Source organism: Bombina bombina, chromosome 5, assembly GCF_027579735.1.
Source record: "Bombina bombina isolate aBomBom1 chromosome 5, aBomBom1.pri, whole genome shotgun sequence".
Taxonomy (NCBI): Eukaryota; Metazoa; Chordata; class Amphibia; order Anura; family Bombinatoridae; genus Bombina; species Bombina bombina.
Genome location: NC_069503.1, coordinates 1,131,336,378 through 1,131,357,044, shown reverse-complemented (window position 1 = coordinate 1,131,357,044; position 20,667 = coordinate 1,131,336,378).

Here is a 20,667-nt window from a genome sequence, read left to right as displayed (position 1 = left end):
GATTGTGTTTTGCTTACACTTGTTTTTGTCCCAGCTAGATTCCTCACTACATCTTTAATCTGTATTTGAATGTACTATATGGTACTTCCCCTAGCAGTGTAGTACACCGAACGCAGTCAGGGGAAGACAATTTTCTTTCATCTGTTTTAAAAACATGATATTCTACATGCTCAAACATCTTCACCAATTTGTTAAAGTATTCATGCATCAACGTTTAAATTTGCCCAAAACCATGTGAAAAAGCACTTAGACATTTCCTGTGTCGGGAGGAGATGTATAATTCATACAAGACGGGTTGGATAGACAGTGCATCTGAATGTTGCACAATGCATTATTGAAAGGACACCACTGAGTATCTGTTGACCTTATAAACAATTTACACAACTTTTTATGTTTACACAAATATCTCTTTTCACAAGAGCTCTATTAAAGTCTGTTTTTGCAAGCCAGAATAAAAATACTCTTTATATTCTTTTTGTTTGTAAATAGAATTTTCCCGTTAGTTTTGGCACTGGGGATATATTGCAAATAATGTCTACAAAGCCTCAGTATCTTCCTTACGTAGCAGTTAAGAAAACCCAAGAGATGCTTTGGACTATCACATGCACTTGGGGTCTATTCATTAAACTGAGATAATAACATTTGTGAATGGAAATGGCTGTGTAGAGAGCAATTCAGAAGCCAGCTAGTTCTAAAGTAGACTGTATGTGGCAAAAAAAAGATAATTGTACAATATGCAAATATAAAATAAACAATAAAAAATATCTCACTATTTTATTTGCCTATTACACAAAAATTTAGTGAGGAAGAACACAACACAAGTGAACTGGTATTTATATTTAGAAGCTGGTTTAGTTAAAGTAATTTGTTTTGGTTGCTGTGTTTGTGCTTTGCTTAAAGGGACACTGAACCCAATTTTTTCCTTTGTGATTCAGATAGAGCATGACATTTTAATCAACTTTCTAATTTCCTCCTATTATCAAATTTTCTTCATTCTCTTGGTATATTTATTTGAACTGCAAGAATGTAAGTTTAGATGCCGGCTCATTTATGGTGAACAACCTGGGTTGTTCTTTCTGATTGGTGGATAAATTAATCCACCAATAAAAAAGTGCTATCCAGATTTCTGAACCCCAAAAAAAGCTTTGATGCCTTCTTTTTCAAAAAAAGATAGCAAGAGAAAAAAAAATTGATAATAGGAGTAAATTAGAAAGTTGCTTAAAATTGCACGCTCTATCTGAATCATGAAAGAAAAAATTTGGGTTCAGTGTCCCTTTAATATGTGTGTAACTGAATGCTGAGATGTTCTCAGGACTAATAAAAAGCCTTATCTTGGATCCTCTGTACAGCTACTTGTAAGCTCGCTGTGAGGTGTAGGAATGTGTTCCCTCTTACTTCTAAGTAGCAGTTGGTTCAGTTAAAGGGACATAAAAATCAATAAAAGTAAAGTTCTAGCATTCTGTAATACAAGTTGCATACCTCCTAACTGTACCGGTTCTTACAGGATCGTTACTGGATCTCTGCCTGCTGTCCCTTCCACAGTTTCCCTGGTCAAGGCAAATGTCCTATTTTCCAAGGACTGCCCTAGCTCTGCCCAAAACATGTTCCAACACCACCCTACCATGATCACAATTTGCCCTGTCCCACACTTCTGTCACAACTGTGACCCCCAGAAGCTACTGCACACAAGTCCCCTTCAACTTCCCTGTCCCAGAAAGCCCCAGGGAAAGGTTTTCAGATTCAACATTTGCAAAACAAGCTACTGAAACCTTTTTGTTAACACTGTCCAGGTGACAGTCTCAAAGCTTGTTTAGCAGCTAATGAGCTAAAGTAATAGACATGTACACCATCACAAAACCCTTTATTTAATGCTAATAATAGTTACAGATCATATAAAAAATAATTTTATAAAGAATTAAGAATTTTATTTTACAGAAATCAAAGAATTCCCTTAAAATTACACTAAATAATACTGTAAGTAAAGCTTTTGTTTACAGCTTAAGAAAGTACAAGTGAAGTCACATGCAGCAGTGTTGGATTGCAGATTACTACAGGGGTCGATTTAACAAGGGCCGAATGCAGGGACGTGCACTCATAAGAGCCAGGGGAGGCAGTGCCTACCCTGCCATATGTGGCCAAAGCTTAATTAAATTTTAATTAAAACAACAACAAAAAAGTCCAAAAAATATATATTTTCCCCCCATGTAATGCTATTCTCTCCATTGCAGTACATGGGTCAAAGGAAAAGCTGTGCTGCAGTGCCACCTGTGTTCTGTCAATATATTAGCAGCAAAAATTGGGACCAATAGGAGGCACCCCTCTTAATGCCTCCTAGCAAGTGAAGGATATATAGAATAATCAGAAGGAGGATGCAGTGAGCAGGGTCATGTTACACAACTGGAAGCTGAGTTAACCTAAGAACAGATGACACCAAGCAGAAGAGTAAAGTAGTATTCTACATCTCTTGTGATTCACAAATTGTGTTCAGATACAGCTCATTAACAGGGGGGACAGTAAGTGAGCATAACCCAAGCAGAAGAGTAAAGTAGTATTCTACATCTCTTGTGATTCACAAATTGTGTACAGATGCAGCTCATTAACAGGGGGACAGTAAGTGAGCATAACCCAATACTGACAGGAAGTCAAAGGGTCAATTCAAATTTAAATCCATAATTTAAAACCCAGAGTTTGAAGTTAAGTGTGCAGTGCCAACATTATTTAAATTAAAGTTTTTGACATTGAATATTGCTAAGCCTCCCTTTTTTCATGGTTATTTGATTTAATTTGGTACAAACTCCATATATGTTATGTCTGTTCAGTCAGAGGATGCAGTATCTATTTTTATTTTTCTCTAAGCTGTTAACTTGTAATTCACAAATCAATTGAAAGCTGTTGCATTGTGTTTTTAATATGTGCTGCTTTTATACAAGTTTATATTAATAAAAAGGAGATAATGAGTCATTTAAAAAATATATGTAATTATTGCAGTTGTTAAATGTTTTTAGAAATAATGCCACTGTAAAGTAAATGGTTAAACACATAGTCAAAGGGAGACATTTAAAATTAAACTTTCATGATTGAGGTAGAGTGTGCTATTTTAATAGACTTTTCTAGTTATTTATATTTTGAGAATTAGCATCAACTGTTACTGGCCCCATGTCAGCAAATCAAATTAGTTTTTGAAAGGAACATGAAAGTCATAATTACATTTCCATCATTCAGATAGAAATTGCACACACAAAAATAAATAAATAAACTTTCTATGTTACTTTTATTATTATGTACTTCATTCTTTTGGTATCCTTTGGTGTCCTTTGTTGAAGAGCATACCTAAGTGGGATGTGCACGTGGGTTTCTTGAACACCATATTGCAGCAGCAGCAGCTGTGTTGGCAGTATTGATAACTTGTCCTTTGTGTAAAATTTGTAGGGTAAATTATTTCTATTTTTACAATACAGTAGTGAGTAGAGAAGAGATTCTGGATCATTCTAATTGCTTAGTAACTGGCACTGTGCCACAGAATTGTGTGAGTGTGTATGTGAGCAGAGTGTGTGTGGGTGTCAGTGAGCAGAGAATGTGTGTTTTATTCTCCAGTTAATCAATACATTTCCGATGAGCTGGTGCTTTAGTGAAGTGTTTCTCAACAATGGTCCTGAAGTACCCCCAACAGGCCAGGTTTTCATTATAGCTGAATCAGTGCACAGGTGAAGTAATCAGCTGATCAGTAACTCAGTGGTTACTAACTTGCTCTCACCCATCACCTGATTATGTCACCTGTACACTGGTTCAGCTATCATTTAAACCTGCCCTGTTGGGGGTTTTTGCGGCCCTCTGTACATGTGTTTCTCCATTGTATCATATCTAGTGCCTCACCAGCCTCTGACCTCACTGCACGTCACTGGCCGAATGTCCCTGAATGTAACTGTTTCTGCGCGAGCCTTTAGGCTCGCTGGAAACAGGAGTTATGAAACAGCGGCCTTAAGACTGCTGCTCCTTAACTCGTACTTCTCCTCTGAGGCTGCGGACATCGTTCCGCCCGATCGCATACGATCGGGTTGATTAACACCCCCTGCTAGTGGTCGATTGGCTGTGAATCTGCAGGGGGCATCATTGCACAAGCAGTTCACCAGAACTGCTTGTGCAATGATAAATGCTGACAGCGTATGCTTTCTGCTTTTATCAATGTGCAGAGGACATGAGCCGCTACACTTTGTTAAATCGGCCCCTTAGTGTCAAGATGACAAGGATCACTTGTGCTTATGGGTCAGTTAGGCCCAAATGTATTATCCAAGCTCACATACTAAATCTCAAAATGGTTCTCATTAGAGCTCGCTCAGGCAGGGATTTACATGGTTTTTTTTTAGCCTAGCCAATGGGAAGTCAGGATTGGGTAAGAAATTGCACAGATCACTCTTAGTTCACTGTCAGGTTTGACACTAACAGGCTGCTTAAGCAATCAATCAATTCTGCTCTTTCTAGCTTCTCTCCTGAATCATGTGATCTGTAACATGCGCAGCAGCACAGATGCGCAGTGATTCTGTAGGCCCTGCATGACAGGGGCGTCGATGGACTGGAGCAGTCATTGTACCAAACTGAGCTCCCAAACAGACAGCACAGAAGGCGGCGGCAGCGACAGCAGCCATGTAAGCAGTATCCAACTCCTGAGAGGACAACAAGTTCTAAAACTCATAATAGGTGCGTTAGACACCAACATTTGCTTGCTGAGGCTGCTGAGTGCTACTAATGACCACCAATGTTATTGTAATGTAATTATGATACACTTACGGCAGCTGCCACATTTGGAGGATAAAATAATAGTGGAATTATTCATTGAATTATTATTTTATTTTATGTTCAGCTTAAGATCCATAATGCACGTGCACTTGTGCAAAAGAATTAGTATATGTCATCAGAAGAACATTCTTTACAATAAAACAATGTTTTAACAATAATACTAAAGCTTCACTGAAAGTTGTACAGCTACAGCTCCTATAAACAGGACTGCTGAGCATACCCCAGTACCTCACACACATGAGCATCCACCAATCATATGCAGCAAGTGTCAGGACATGTTTAACCATTTAACATAGAGGGCACTGGGAAGTTTGTCTAACGTAACAGAATAGCTTATTTTGTGCCAGTTATGGCCCTTTGTGTGTGCCTTACTAGACAAGGCCATTCATGCATTGCAAGACGATGATCTTCTGATCTCCCTTGGCTGCTAAGCACTTGCCTTATACACTCAGCGGCCACCATAGAAGTGCTGCTAATATTTACTACTGTATATTGGTATTTCTACCACCGCTAGTCAGTTATGCAGGTGAAGGTCCAACAGTGACTTTGTGGATATAGAATTTGTTTATAATTCTAGGGGTCGCCCTCCATCCTTATCTTCCATCTCCCTCTCTTCTTTTTTCTCTATTTCTTGTTCTACTCTATTCCCTGTTTTTCTTACACGAGAATGACATAGTAATAGATTTCATATGCCATGAACTAATTGTATAGTTTATTAATGTTATATACCGTTTCATAAAGAAAGAGGCAAATACGAGACAAACTCCTAGACCGTTCAGATAGATTTCTTTGTTTATTGACATAACATATATATTATTTTACATAGACTTTAGTTTTTTAAATTAGATGTTTGCGCAGCTTGTTTAATGATAAAAATTTTGAGTGCAGTAGGGTAATGTTTACAAGTTGTGCGCTAAACCGGGTGCGCAAATAACGCAAAAGAATGAGCGGTATCGCACTCTCCATAGCGCTGCCATTACAAGTTACTGAAAAACCTTCTTTTGTTGTGCGGTATGGTGCGTTCAGCTCAATACGGCACAAAACCCAAGGCCTGACTTTTCGCCCATAGACATCAATGGAGAGAAAGTTTTTAGTAAAAAAATAACACCTGTGATTGCGGAATGGTGATCGCTGTAACGCAATCCCCATTGATGTCTATGGGGAAAAAAAGTTACGTTAAAACCTAAGACCCTAACATAAACCCCTAGTCTAAATACCCCTAATCCGCCGCCCCTGACATCGCCAACACTAAATAAAGTTATTAACCCCTAATCCACTGCTCCCCAACATCGCCGATGCTAAATAAAGTGATTAACCCCTAATCCGTCGCTCCCTGACATCGCCGACACTAAATAAAGTGATTAACCCTTAATCCGTCGCTCTCTGACATCGCCGACACTAAATAAAGTGATTAAGCCCTAATCCATCGCTCCCTGACATCGCCGACACTAATTAAAGTTATTAACCCCAAATCCACCGCTCCCCGACATCGCCGATGCTAAATAAAGTGATTAACCCCTAATCCGTCGCTCCCTAACATCGCCGACACTAAATAAAGTTACTAACCCCTAATCCGCTGCTCCCCAACATACTACTATAATAAACCTATTAACCCCTAAACCGCCGGCCCCCCACATCGCTACTACTATAATAAACCTATTAACCCCTAAACCACCGGCCCCCCACATCGCTACTACTATAATAAAGCTATTAACCCCTAAACCACGGGCCCCCCACATCGCTACTACTAACCCCTAACCCGCCGGACCCCAACATCGCTACTACTATAATAAGCCTATTAACCCCTAAACTGCAGGCGCCTCCACATCGCTGCTACTATAATAAACCTAATAACCCCTAAACCACCATCCCCACAACGCAATAAACCTAATTAAACTATTAACACCTAAACCGCCATCACCTCACAATGCAAATAACTAATTTAATCACTAAGCCCCCTAACCTAACACCCTCTAAATTAACGCCAAATAAAAAAGCCTAAAACTACAGAAAAAAATAACCAAATTATCAAAAATATAAAAAATAAACCTAATCTAATACCCCTATAACAATAAAAAGCCCCTCCAAATAAAAACACTCCCTAATCTAGCACTAAGCTACCAATAGCCCTTAAAAGGGCCTTTTGTAGGGCATGCATTGCCCTAAAGCGATCAGCTCTTGTACCAAAATAAAGTACAAGTTACCCCCTAAAAGTAAACCCCCCACCCACAAAACCCCCCAATATAAAAAACCTAACACTAAAAAAACTAAGCTACCCAATGCCCCTAAAGGGGCATTTGTATGGGCATTGCCCTTAAAAGGGCAATCAGCTCTTTTGCAGCCCATTAAAATAAAAAAATCCCTAATCTAAAAAAACAACCCACTCCAAAAAAAAAAAAAGCCTAAATCTAACCCCCAAATAGGTATTCACCGTTCCTGAAGTCCGGCGGAGAAGGTCTTCTTCCAGGTGTTAAAGGTTTTCTTCCAGGCGGCGACATCTTCATCCAGCGCGGGGACCTCTTCTATCTTCATCCAGGGCGAAGGCGGCACAGAGCATATGTGGCGGCAGAGCAAGAACGCCGGCCGCGGAGCCATCCAGCGTGGAGCATCTTCTTCATGTGATCGATGCTGCACACTGAAGCTTGAATGCAAGGTACCCGTTTTATATTTGGGGTACCTTGCATTCCTATTGGCTGAAAATTTCAAATCAGCCAATAAGATGAGAGCTACTGAAATCCTATTGGCTGTTCAAATCAGCCAATAGGATTTCAGTAGAGCTCATCCTATTGGCTGATTTGAATATTTTAGCCACGGTACCGCACAATTTGTAATTTTGCAGAGTGTTTTTTCTTTTGTTTAATAAATAGATAAAAATTCACTTTTAAACTATGATGCTTAAAGGGACACAAAACCCCAAAAATTGATTTCATGATTTAGATAGAGAATACAATTTTAAACAACTTTCTAATTTGCTTCTATTATCTAATCTCTTTCATTCTCTTGGTATTATTTGTTGAAGGAGTAGCAATGCACGGTTTCTAAGTGAACACATGGGTGAGCCAATCACAATCAATATATATATATATATATATATATATATATATATATATATGCAGCCACCAATCAACAGCTAGAACCTAGGTTCTCTGCTGCCCCTGAGCTTGCCTAGATAAACTTTTAGGCAAAGGATAACAAGAGAAGGAAGCAAATCAAATAATAGAAGTAAATTGGAAAGTTGTTTAAAATTGTAATCATGAAATACATTTTTTGGGTTTTATGTCCCTTTAAGCAAAAATAAATAGTCATCAGAATGTTCTTTTGTGATCACAATGAAGTGATCACAATGAAGTGTTCTGAATATTTCAATATGTTTATCAATTTGAGGATTCTGAAATTAGATATTCCACATCATATCTCTCTCTGCTTGATGCTCCCCCCCCCCCCCCACACACACACACACACATGCACCCGGAACCCAAAGCTACAGTTCTGCCCCTGATTCACGCTCTTAAAGGGACATGAAACCCCCAAAAATTATTTCATGATTCAGAAGAGAATACAATTTTAAACACATTTCCAAGTTACTTCTATTATTTAATTTGCTTCCTTCTCTTGTTATCCTTTGCTGAAAGGTTTATCTAGGTAAGCTCAGGAGCAGCAGAGAACCTAGGTTCTAGCTGTTGATTGGTGGCTGCCTATATATACCAATTGCCATTGGCTCACCCATGTGTTCAGTTAGAAACTATTAGTGCATTGATGCTCCTTCTAAAAATGATACCAAGAGATCAAAACAAATTAGATAATAGAAGTAAATTAGAAAGTTATTTAAAATTTGATTCTCTATCTGAATCATGAAAGAAAATTTTGGGGTTTCATGTCCCTTTAAACCTATTAGGTTTACTCTTCAACATGAAATACCAATAAAATACCAAGGCCTAGATTTGGAGTTTTGCGTTAGAAGGGGTGCGTTAGCTACGCGTGCTTTTTTCTTGCCGCACCTTTTAAATACCTCTGGTATTGAGAGTTCACAGAATGGCTGTGTTAGGCTCCAAAAAGGGAGCGTACAGGCATATTTACCGCCACTGCAACTCTCGATACCAGAGTTGCTTACGGACGCGGCCAGCTTCAAAAACGTGCTCGTGCACGATTCCCCCATAGAAAACAATGGGGCTGTTTGAGCTGAAAAAAAACCTAACACCTGCAAAAAAGCCGCGTTCAGCTCCTAACGCAGCCCCATTGTTTGCTATGGGGAAACACTTCCTACGTCTGCACCTAACACTCTAACATGTACCTCGAGTCTAAACACCCCTAACCTTACACTTATTAACCCCTAATCTGCCACCCCCGCTATCGCTGACACCTGCATATTTTTTTTAACCCCTAATCTGCCGCTCCGTAAACCGCCGCTACTTACATTATCCCTATGTACCCGTAATCTGCTGCCCCTAACACCGCCGACCCCTATATTATATTTATTAACCCCTAATCTGCCCCCCACAACGTCGCCGCCAGCTACCTACAATAATTAACCCCTAATCTGCCGACCGCTAAGTGCCGCCACCTACGTTATCCTTATGTACCCCTAATCTGCTGCCCCTAACACCGCCGACCCCTATATTATATTTATTAACCCCTAATCTGCCCCCCACAACGTCGCCTCCACCTGCCTACACTTATTAACCCCTAATCTGCCGACCGGACCTGAGCGCTACTATAATAAATGTATTAACCCCTAATCCGCCTCACTCCCGCCTCAATAACCCTATAAGAAATAGTATTAACCCCTAATCTGCCCTCCCTAACATTGCCGACACCTAACTTCAAGTATTAACCCCTAATCTGCCGATCGGAGCTCACCGCTACTCTAATAAAATTTTTAACCCCTAAAGCTAAGTCTAACCCTAACACAAACACCCCCCTAAGTTAAATATAATTTAAATCTAACGAAATAAATTAACTCTTATTATATAAATTATTCCTATTTAAAGCTAAATACTTAACTGTAAAATAAACCCTAATATAGCTAGAATATAAATTATAATTATATTGTAGCTATTTTAGGATTAATATTTATTTTACAGGTAACTTTGTATTTATTTTAACCAGGTACAATAGCTATTAAATAGTTAAGAACTATTTAATAGCTAAAATAGTTAAAATAATTACAAAATCACCTGTAAAATAAATCCTAACCTAAGTTACAATTAAACCTAACACTACACTATCAATAAATTAATTAAATAAAATACCTACAATTATCTACAATTAAACCTAACACTACACTATCAATAAATTAATTAAATACAATATCTACAAATAAATACAATGAAATAAACTAACTAAAGTACAAAAAATAAAAAAGAACTAAGTTACAAAAAATAAAAAAATATTTACAAACATTAGAAAAATATTACAACAATTTTAAACTAATTATACCTACTCTAAGCCCCCTAATAAAATAACAAAGACCCCCAAAATAAAAAAAATGCCCTACCCTATTCTAAATTTAAAAAGTTCAAAGCTCTTTTACCTTACCAGCCCTGAACAGGGCCCTTTGCCGGGCATGCCCCAAAGAATTCAGCCAATCTGATTGAGCTCGCATTCTATTGGCTGATCGGAACAGCCAATAGAATGCGAGCTCAATCTGATTGGCTGATCGGATCAGCCAATCGGATTGAACTTGATTCTGATTGGCTGATTCCATCAGCCAATCAGAATTTTCCTACCTTAATTCCGATTGGCTGATAGAATCATATCAGCCAATTGGAATTCGAGGGACGCCATCTTGGATGACGTCCCTTAAAGGAACCTTCATTCGGCCAGTAGGCGTCGGTTGAAGAGGTTGGATCCGCGTCGGTTGGAAAGAAGATGGCTCCGCTCCGCTCCGCTCCAGAAGAAAGAAGATTGAAGATGCGGCTTGATAGAAGACTTCATCCCGATGATGGACTTCCGACTTCAGCCCAATGATGGATTTCTTCAGCCGCCGCTTGGATCCAGACTTCAGCCCGAGGATGGACGTCACTCTTCAGCCCCCCGCTTGGGCTTGGATCAAGACTCTGGACCGATCGGTGAACCTGGCATGGTGAAGACAAGGTAGGAAGATCTTCAGGGGCTTAGTGTTAGGTTTATTTAAGGGGGGTTTGGGTTAGATTAGGGGTATGTGGGTGGTGGGTTTTAATGTTGGGGGGGGGTATTGTATGTTTTTTTTTACAGGCAAAAGAGCTGAATTCTTTGGGGCATGCCCCGCAAAGGGCCCTGTTCAGGGCTGGTAAGGTAAAAGAGCTTTGAACTTTTTTAATTTAGAATAGGGTAGGGCATTTTTTTTATTTTGGGGTCTTTGTTATTTTATTAGGGGGCTTAGAGTAGGTGTAATTAGTTTAACATTGTTGTAATATTTTTCTAATATTTGTAAATATTTTTTTATTTTTTGTAACTTAGTTCTTTTTTATTTTTTGTACTTTAGTTAGTTTATTTCATTGTATTTATTTGTAGATATTATATTTAATTAATTTATTGATAGTGTAGTGTTAGGTTTAATTGTAGATAATTGTAGGTATTTTATTTAATTAATTTATTGATAGTGTAGTGTTAGGTTTAATTGTAACTTAGGTTAGGATTTATTTTACAGGTGATTTTGTAATTATTTTAACTATTTTAGCTATTAAATAGTTCTTAACTATTTAATAGCTATTGTACCTGGTTAAAATAAATACAAAGTTACCTGTAAAATAAATATTAATCCTAAAATAGCTACAATATAATTATAATTTATATTGTAGCTATATTAGGGTTTATTTTACAGGTAAGTATTTAGCTTTAAATAGGAATAATTTATTTAATAAGAGGTAATTTATTTAGTTAGATTTAAATTATATTTAACTTAGGGGGGTGTTAGTGTTAGGGTTAGACTTAGCTTTAGGGGTTAAAAAATTTATTAGAATAGCGGTGAGCTCCGGTCGGCAGATTAGGGGTTAATGTTTGAAGTTAGGTGTCGGCGATGTTAGGGAGGGCAGATTAGGGGTTAATACTATTTATTATAGGGTTATTGAGGCGGGAGTGAGGCGGATTAGGGGTTAATAACTTTATTATAATAGCGGTGCGGTGCGGTCCGGTCGGCAGATTAGGGGTTAATAAGTGTAGGCAGGTGGAGGCGACATTGAGGGGGGCAGATTAGGGGTTAATAAATATAATATAGGGGTCGGCGGTGTTAGGGGCAGCAGATTAGGGGTACATAAGGATAACGTAGGTGGCGGTCGGCAGATTAGGGGTTAAAAAATTTTAATAGAGTGGCGGCGATGTGGGGGGACCTCGGTTTAGGGGTACATAGGTAGTTTATGGGTGTTAGTGTACTTTAGAGCACAGTAGTTAAGAGCTTTATAAACCGGCGTTAGCCCAGAAAGCTCTTTACTACTGACTTTTTTCTGCGGCTGGAGTTTGGTCGTTAGATTTCTAATGCTCACTCCAGACACGACTCTAAATACCGGCGTTAGAAAGATCCCATTGAAAAGATAGGATACGCAATTGATGTAAGGGGATCTGCGGTATGGAAAAGTCACGGCTGGAAAGTGAGCGTTAGACCCTTTCCTGACTGACTCCAAATACCGGCGGTAGCCTAAAACCAGCGTTAGGAGCCTCTAACGCTGGTTTTCATGGCTACCGCAAAACTCCAAATCTAGGCCCAAGAGAGTACAGCAAATTTGCTTTTTGATAATATAAGTACATTAGAATGTATTTTTTTATTTGCTGCATGTTCTTTCTAAACTATGAAAGTTTAATTTTAAATTCACTGTCCCTTTCAGTGGTCTAGGAAATCCTTTGTACCACTAGCCCTGAAAACTGTGTTGTTGTGTGTGTTTAACTAAATTTTGTTGCATGAGCCATTTGACCATTTTAAACTGGATGGAGTGAAATGGATCCACAGAAGAGCCATAAAACGATTTTGCTCATGAGCACTGAAATGGGGATCATTGGTACTTTATATAAACAGACTTTCATACTGATTTGTACTTTATAATTCAAATACAAAAACTCTGCTTACCTACTGCCCCTGTATATTGTTAATTAATACTACAGGTATAAAAAATCACTGCTAAATACCATACACAATTGATAAATACTCCTAGTATTTACTCATTTGTGTTAATTTATAACTTGGATTCTAAAGGCAGAGGACCCATGCTATGGTTAATGGGCAAGTAGCCAGGGGAAGTGAAAAGATGGAGTACCCAAATATGGAGAAAAGGTAGAAATTGTGGGCAGGAGGAAAAAAAAAAGCCAAATCACTACTGTCGGGCACAATGTTTGTAAAAGCAAAAAATGGAAAAAGCACTCAGTAGCAGCAGGGCAAGTAAGGGCTGACGAAACCCAAACATCTATATGTAAGCACCACAAATCTTACAGCTGTTGTGTATAAAAAATGACCTTTATTAATTCCACATAGGGTCCAAAATCAGCAACATTTTGGGCACAATACATGCCCTTATTCATGCGTCATGAAACCGTTTTCTGCTCCCTGCGTACATTACATCTCAATATCTTGATAAATTGCCGCAGTACTAGAGCATTTTATTTATGGGAAAGAACATAAAACAAGCAAAATTCTAGTTTTGCAATAACTGTAATACTTTTTTTACTTGTTTCTTTTTCTTTTTTTTTTTTTCCAGTTTTACTCTGTCAGTAAAGCACAACCACATATTAGTTTGTCATGTAAAAATCCTATATTCAAATCCATTTACCCTTTCTGTAAAGTAAAATTTTCTGTAATGCTTTCATAACTTTTTTCTTAACTGTCTCATCCAATCACAATTTATAGCTTATCATTTTGAAGAAATGTTGGTATTCTGTGCAAATTAAATAGCTTAGATCAATATTACAGTAATGGTAAGCCTGTATGTCAATTTTTACTGCTAACTAGTAATTTGTATATTATACAGTGCAGTCTACAACCGTGATTAGAGTATAATTTTCATGAAAACTAGGGTTGCACCGATACCATTTTTTTAAGACCGAGTACAAGTACCGATACTTTTTTTCAAATATTCACTGATACCAATTACCGATACTTCTTTTTTAATATCATGACAGTTTTCCAAGCACAATGCAGACTAATGAATTAAGATAGCTTTTTTATAATTATGAACTGTAACTCAAAAGACATTTTGAAATAATAAAACAGTTTTATTTGTTGTCACAAAGTTCACAGAACATGTTTATAAATAAAAAATATTACAATCAAATATATTAATACTGACAACAATAAATAACAGCTGCAGCAGCTGTGGCTGGAAAGCTACAATTTAAAGGGGTGATTACTGGATGCTATTGGGTTGTATGGTGCCTATATAACATCAATCTGACATTTGTATTTAATACAAAGTAATATAATTTAATTCTGGAAAAAATATTGGGAATGGAGTGTCCCAGTAATCCCCTTTGAGAAAAATGGGGCATTTGAATTCTTCTGACTCAACAGAAAATAGGACTGGTCTTCATATTTTTCCAGGGCTGCTTTTTATTCCCAGTCCTCAGAGTACAGTACGTTTTGAACATACTTGTTCAAGATGAGAACTAGCAGTATAACAGGCAATCTAGCTATTTGAATATTTTTTAAAAGTTAGTGGCAAGTTCTTTTTAATGAATTTTAGCCAGAGCTGGAAATTTCAGTTTATTAACTGCCCAGTACTTCAGGGGTTTGTCTGAACGAGGTGTATAGTAGCGGCTATTGGAGCACTGCTCTGACGTACAATAATACAAATAACAGCAATTTGTATTGGCAGAACAGAAGTGAATAAGTTTTAGTTAAGTTTCCACTCCAGCTTAAATGAAATGGGAACATGCAGTTTGAAAAACGCCACAAGATGATGTATGGGTAGGAAGTGGAGGTATCGGTTTAAGTATCGGTGCATTTGCACGAGTACAAGTACTCATGCAAATACTTGGTATTGGCACTGATACCGATACTAGTATCGGTATCGGTGCAACCCTAATGAAAACCAACTAGTTTATGTAACCCGCAATATAAATATCAGCTAACTTGGGACTTGATCCCACAACTTATAGTTTGATAATTATTGAACTGTTAATGGCTGCAAATGAGCGTTTTGTGATTTTAAAGCGATCACAACAGATAATGTTTTTCAGAAGCCCTTTTTATTATTATGTCTTTTTAACTTGACAGCACAATTTTTTTAATCAAAATAAACATTTTCAAAGCCATTTATTTATTACTGGGTACCTCACAATGTTTTCGGCTGCAATATTGGTTTTACACAAAATGTATAGGGCTCCTTTTACCAAGCAGCAATTGCAGATTCAGAGCCCGGCATTTAATTGCCTGAAACTATAGTTAAGTAGCAGCGGTCTTAAGACTGCTGCTCCTTAACCTGCCCGCCATCTAATAGTTGGCGGATTTAAATCATCCTGAAATGATAAGATCGGGATGATTGACAGACCCTACTAACGGCTGATTGGCCACCAGTGAGCAGAAGGCAGCATTGCACAACCAATGCTTGTGCAATATTAAATGTGGACAGCGTAATATGACCAATCACAGCAATGTCCGGTGGACATGATTAGCTGTAGTGTCTCATATCCGTCAGAGACATAGTAAAGGGAGCTTATAGACTTTACCCCTAAGGGTTATGGGAAAACCAGAAGCTCACCGGTGCTGAAACAATCTGCAGGGCTTGCATGTCTCTTGTTGAGAGGAGGATAGTCTGGTGTTTTAGGGCTGGATGATGGTTTTTAGGCAGGATAAGACTGGTGTACTTCAGGAAAGGACGTATCAGTATGATATAGTTACTCTTGCGATATGGAGGTTATTTGTTTTCTTCTGCATTACAGAGATAGCAGCAATAGGGCGTGTATCACCCGCAGATGAAGACACGCAGTAATGATTACAGTTGTTGTTAAGTGTAGCAGAGAATGATCACCGGAGGCTATCTGTACTGGTGACATCAGTTTAAAGAACTATAAACTGAAAATGAAATCCCTCATAAAATGTTTAATTAAACACAGTAATGAAACAATGCAGAGTGCTTTCCCTGCTCGCATTATGAATCTGTGTGGTCTGCTGTTGTGTACCCCTGCAAATGGTGCTTTACCCAGAGAGACAGCAGTATGCCTGTGAATTTAAAGGCACAAAGATGGACATTTTAAACTGCCTAATTGTTTGTTCATTTGCATTGGAAAAATAACTTCTTTATCATGAGCCAATAGTTTCCGCAATTAGTCCAGTGACAGTACATGGGTGGTTCTCAGGTAGTGAGGCTAACTAAAAGCATGCATCCAGTGATAGCACATAGGTAGTAATAGAGCACTAAGGATAACTAAAGGCATGCATCCAGTGATAGCACATAGGTAGTAATAGAGCACTAAGGATAACTAAAGGCATGCATCCAGTGATAGCACATAGGTAGTAATAGAGCACTAAGGATAACTAAAGGCATGCATCCAGTGTTAGCACATAGGTAGTACTAGAGCACTAAGGATAACTAAAGGCATGCATCCAGTGATAGCACATAGGTAGTACTAGAGCACTAAGGATAACTAAAGGCATGCATCCAGTGATAGCACATAGGTAGTACTAGAGCACTAAGGATAACTAAAGGCATGCATCCAGTGATAGCACATAGGTAGTACTAGAGCACTAAGGATTACTAAAGGCATGCATCCAGTGATAGCACATATGTAGTACTGGAGCAATAAGGATAACTAAAGGCATGCATCTAGTGATAGCACATATGTAGTACTAGAGCACTAAGGATAACTAAAGGCATGCATCCAGTGATAGCACATATGTAGTACTAGAGCACTAAGGATAACTAAAGGCATGCATTCAGTGATAGCACATATGTAGTACTAGAGCACTAAGGATAACTAAAGGCATGCATCCAGTGACAGTACATAGGTAGTTCTAGAGCACTAAGGATAACTAAAGGCATGCATTCAGTGACAGCACATAGGTAGTTCTAGAGCACCAAGGCTTACTAAAGGCATGCATTCAGTGACAGCACATAGGTAGTTCTAGAGCACCAAGGCTTACTAAAGGCATGCATCCAGTGACAGTACCGAAGTAGTTCTAGAGCACCAAGGCTTACTAAAGGCATGCATCCAGTGACAGTACATAGGTAGTTCTAGAGCACCAAGGCTGACTAAAGGCATGCATCCAGTGACAGTACATAGGTAGTTCTAGAGCATCAAGGCTTACTAAAGGCATGCATCCATTGACAGTACATAGGTAGTTCTAGAGCATCAAGGCTTACTAAAGGCATGCATCCAGTGACAGTACATAGGTAGTTCTAGAGCACCAAGGCTTACTAAAGGCATGCATCCAGTGACAATACATAGGTAGTTCTAGAGCACCAAGGCTTACTAAAGGCATGCATCCAGTGACAGTACATTGGTAGTTTACAGAGCTGGCATTTCTAGAGCAGTGAGGTAAACTAGAGGCATGCATCCAGTGACAGTAAATTGGTAGTTCTAGGGCAGTGATACTAACTGAAGGCACGCATCCAGTGACAGTAAATTGGTAGTTCTATGGCAGTGAGACTAACTGAAGGCATGCATCAGTGACAGAACAGGGGGAATTTAAAGTGCATTTTTATAGTAAAGAGGATAACTAAAGGCATGCATCCAGTGACAGTACATGGGTAGTTTACAGATTGGGCATTTTTAGAGCAGTGACGTAAACTGGAGGCATGCATCCAGTGACAGTAAATTGGAGGTTCTAGGGCAGTGAGGCTAACTGAAGGCATGCATCCAGTGACAGTACAGGGGGAATTTAAAGAGCATGTCTATAGTAGTGAGGCTAACTAAAGGCATGCATCCAGTGACAGTACATAGGTAGTTCTAGAGCACTAAGGATAACTAAAGGCATGCATTCAGTGACAGCACATAGGTAGTTCTAGAGCACCAAGGCTTACTAAAGGCATGCATTCAGTGACAGCACATAGGTAGTTCTAGAGCACCAAGGATAACTAAAGGCATGCATCCAGTGACAGTACATAGGTAGTTCTAGAGCACTAAGGATAACTAAAGGCATGCATTCAGTGACAGCACATAGGTAGTTCTAGAGCACCAAGGCTTACTAAAGGCATGCATTCAGTGACAGCACATAGGTAGTTCTAGAGCATCAAGGCGTACTAAAGGCATGCATCCATTGACAGTACATAGGTAGTTCTAGAGCACCAAGGCTAACTAAAGGCATGCATCCAGTGACAGTACATAGGTAGTTCTAGAGCACCAAGGCTTACTAAAGGCATGCATCCAGTGACAATACATAGGTAGTTCTAGAGCACCAAGGCTTACTAAAGGCATGCATCCAGTGACAGTACATTGGTAGTTTACAGAGCTGGCATTTCTAGAGCAGTGAGGTAAACTAGAGGCATGCATCCAGTGACAGTAAATTGGTAGTTCTAGGGCAGTGAGACTAACTGAAGGCACGCATCCAGTGACAGTAAATTGGTAGTTCTACGGCAGTGAGACTAACTGAAGGCATGCATCAGTGACAGAACAGGGGGAATTCAAAGTGCATTTTTTATAGTAAAGAGGATAACTAAAGGCATGCATCCAGTGACAGTACATGGGTAGTTTACAGATTGGGCATTTTTAGAGCAGTGAGGTAAACTGGAGGCATGCATCCAGTGACAGTAAATTGGTAGTTCTAGGGCAGTGAGGCTAACTGAAGGCATGCATCCAGTGACAGTACAGGGGGAATTTAAAGAGCATGTCTATAGTAGTGAGGCTAACTAAAGGCATGCATCCAGTGACAGTACATGGGTAGCTTACAGAGCGGGCATTTTTCACAATGTTTTCGGCTGCAATATTGGTTTTACACAAAATGTATAGGGCTCCTTTTACCAAGCAGCAATTGCAGATTCAGAGCCCGGCATTTAATTGCCTGAAACTATAGTTAAGCAGCAGCGGTCTTAAGACTGCTGCTCCTTAACCTGCCCGCCATCTAATAGTTGGCGGATTTAAATCATTCTGAAATGATAAGATCGGGATGATTGACAGACCCTACAAACGGCTGATTGGCCACCAGTGAGCAGAAGGCAGCATTGCAAAACCAATACTTGTGCAATATTAAATGTGGGCAGCGTAATATGACCAATCCCAGCAATGTCCGGTGAACATGATTAGCTGTAGTGTCTCATATCCGTCAGAGACATAGTAAAGGGAGCTTATAGACTTTACCCCTAAGGGTTATGGGAAAACCAGAAGCTCACCGGTGCTGAAACAAGCTGCAGGGCTTGCATGTCTCTTGTTGAGAGGAGGATAGTCTGGTGTTTTAGGGCTGGATGATGGTTTTTAGGCAGGATAAGACTGGTGTACTTCAGGAAAGGAATGTGTTTGCATGACGTATCAGTATGATATAGTTACTCTTGCGATATGGAGGTTATTTGTTTTCTTCTGCATTACAGAGATAGCAGTAATAGGGCGTGTATCACCCGCAGATGAAGACACGCAGTAATGATTACAGTTGTTGTTAAGTGTAGCAGAGAATGGTCACCGGAGGCTATCTGTACTGGTGACATCAGTTTAAAGAACTATAAACTGAAAATGAAATCCCTCATAAAATGTTTAATTAAACACAGTAATGAAACAATGCAGAGTGCTTTCCCTGCTCGCATTATGAATCTGTGTGGTCTGCTGTTGTGTACCCCTGCAAATGATGCTTTACCCAGAGAGACAGCAGTATGCCTGTGAATTTAAAGGCACAAAGATGGACATTTTAAACTGCCTAATTGTTTGTTCATTTGCATTGGAAAAATAACTTCTTTATCATGAGCCAATAGTTTCCGCAATTAGTCCAGTGACAGTACATGGGTGGTTCTCAGGTAGTGAGGCTAACTAAAAGCATGCATCCAGTGATAGCACATAGGTAGTAATAGAGCACTAAGGATAACTAAAGGCATGCATCCAGTGATAGCACATAGGTAGTACTATAGCACTAAGGATAACTAAAGACATGCATCCAGTGATAGCACATAGGTAGTAATAGAGCACTAAGGATAACTAAAGGCATGCATCCAGTGATAGCACATAGGTAGTAATAGAGCACTAAGGATAACTAAAGGCATGCATCCAGTGATAGCACATAGGTAGTACTAGAGCACTAAGGTAGTTCTAGAGCACCAAGGCTTACTAAAGGCATGCATCCAGTGACAGCACATAGGTAGTTCTAGAGCACTAAGGCTTACTAAAGGCATGCATCCAGTGACAGTACCGAAGTAGTTCTAGAGCACCAAGGCTTACTAAAGGCATGCATCCAGTGATAGCACATAGGTAGTACTAGAGCAATAAGGATAACTAAAGGCATGCATCTAGTGATAGCACATATGTAGTACTAGAGCACTAAGGATAACTAAAGGCATGCATCCAGTGATAGCACATAGGTAGTACTAGAGCACTAAGGATAACTAAAGGCATGCATCCAGTGATAGCACATAGGTAGTACTAGAGCACTAAGGATTACTAAAGGCATGCATCCAGTGACAGTACATAGGTAGTTCTAGAGCACTAAGGATAACTAAAGGCATGCATTCAGTGACAGCACATAGGTAGTTCTAGAGCACCAAGGCTTACTAAAGGCATGCATCCAGTGACAGTACCGAAGTAGTTCTAGAGCACCAAGGCTTACTAAAGGCATGCATCCAGTGACAGTACATAGGTAGTTCTAGAGCACCAAGGCTGACTAAAGGCATGCATCCAGTGACAGTGCATAGGTAGTTCTAGAGCGTCAAGGCTTACTAAAGGCATGCATCCATTGACAGTACATAGGTAGTTCTAGAGCACCAAGGCTTACTAAAGGCATGCATCCAGTGACAGTACATAGGTAGTTCTAGAGCACCAAGGCTTACTAAAGGCATG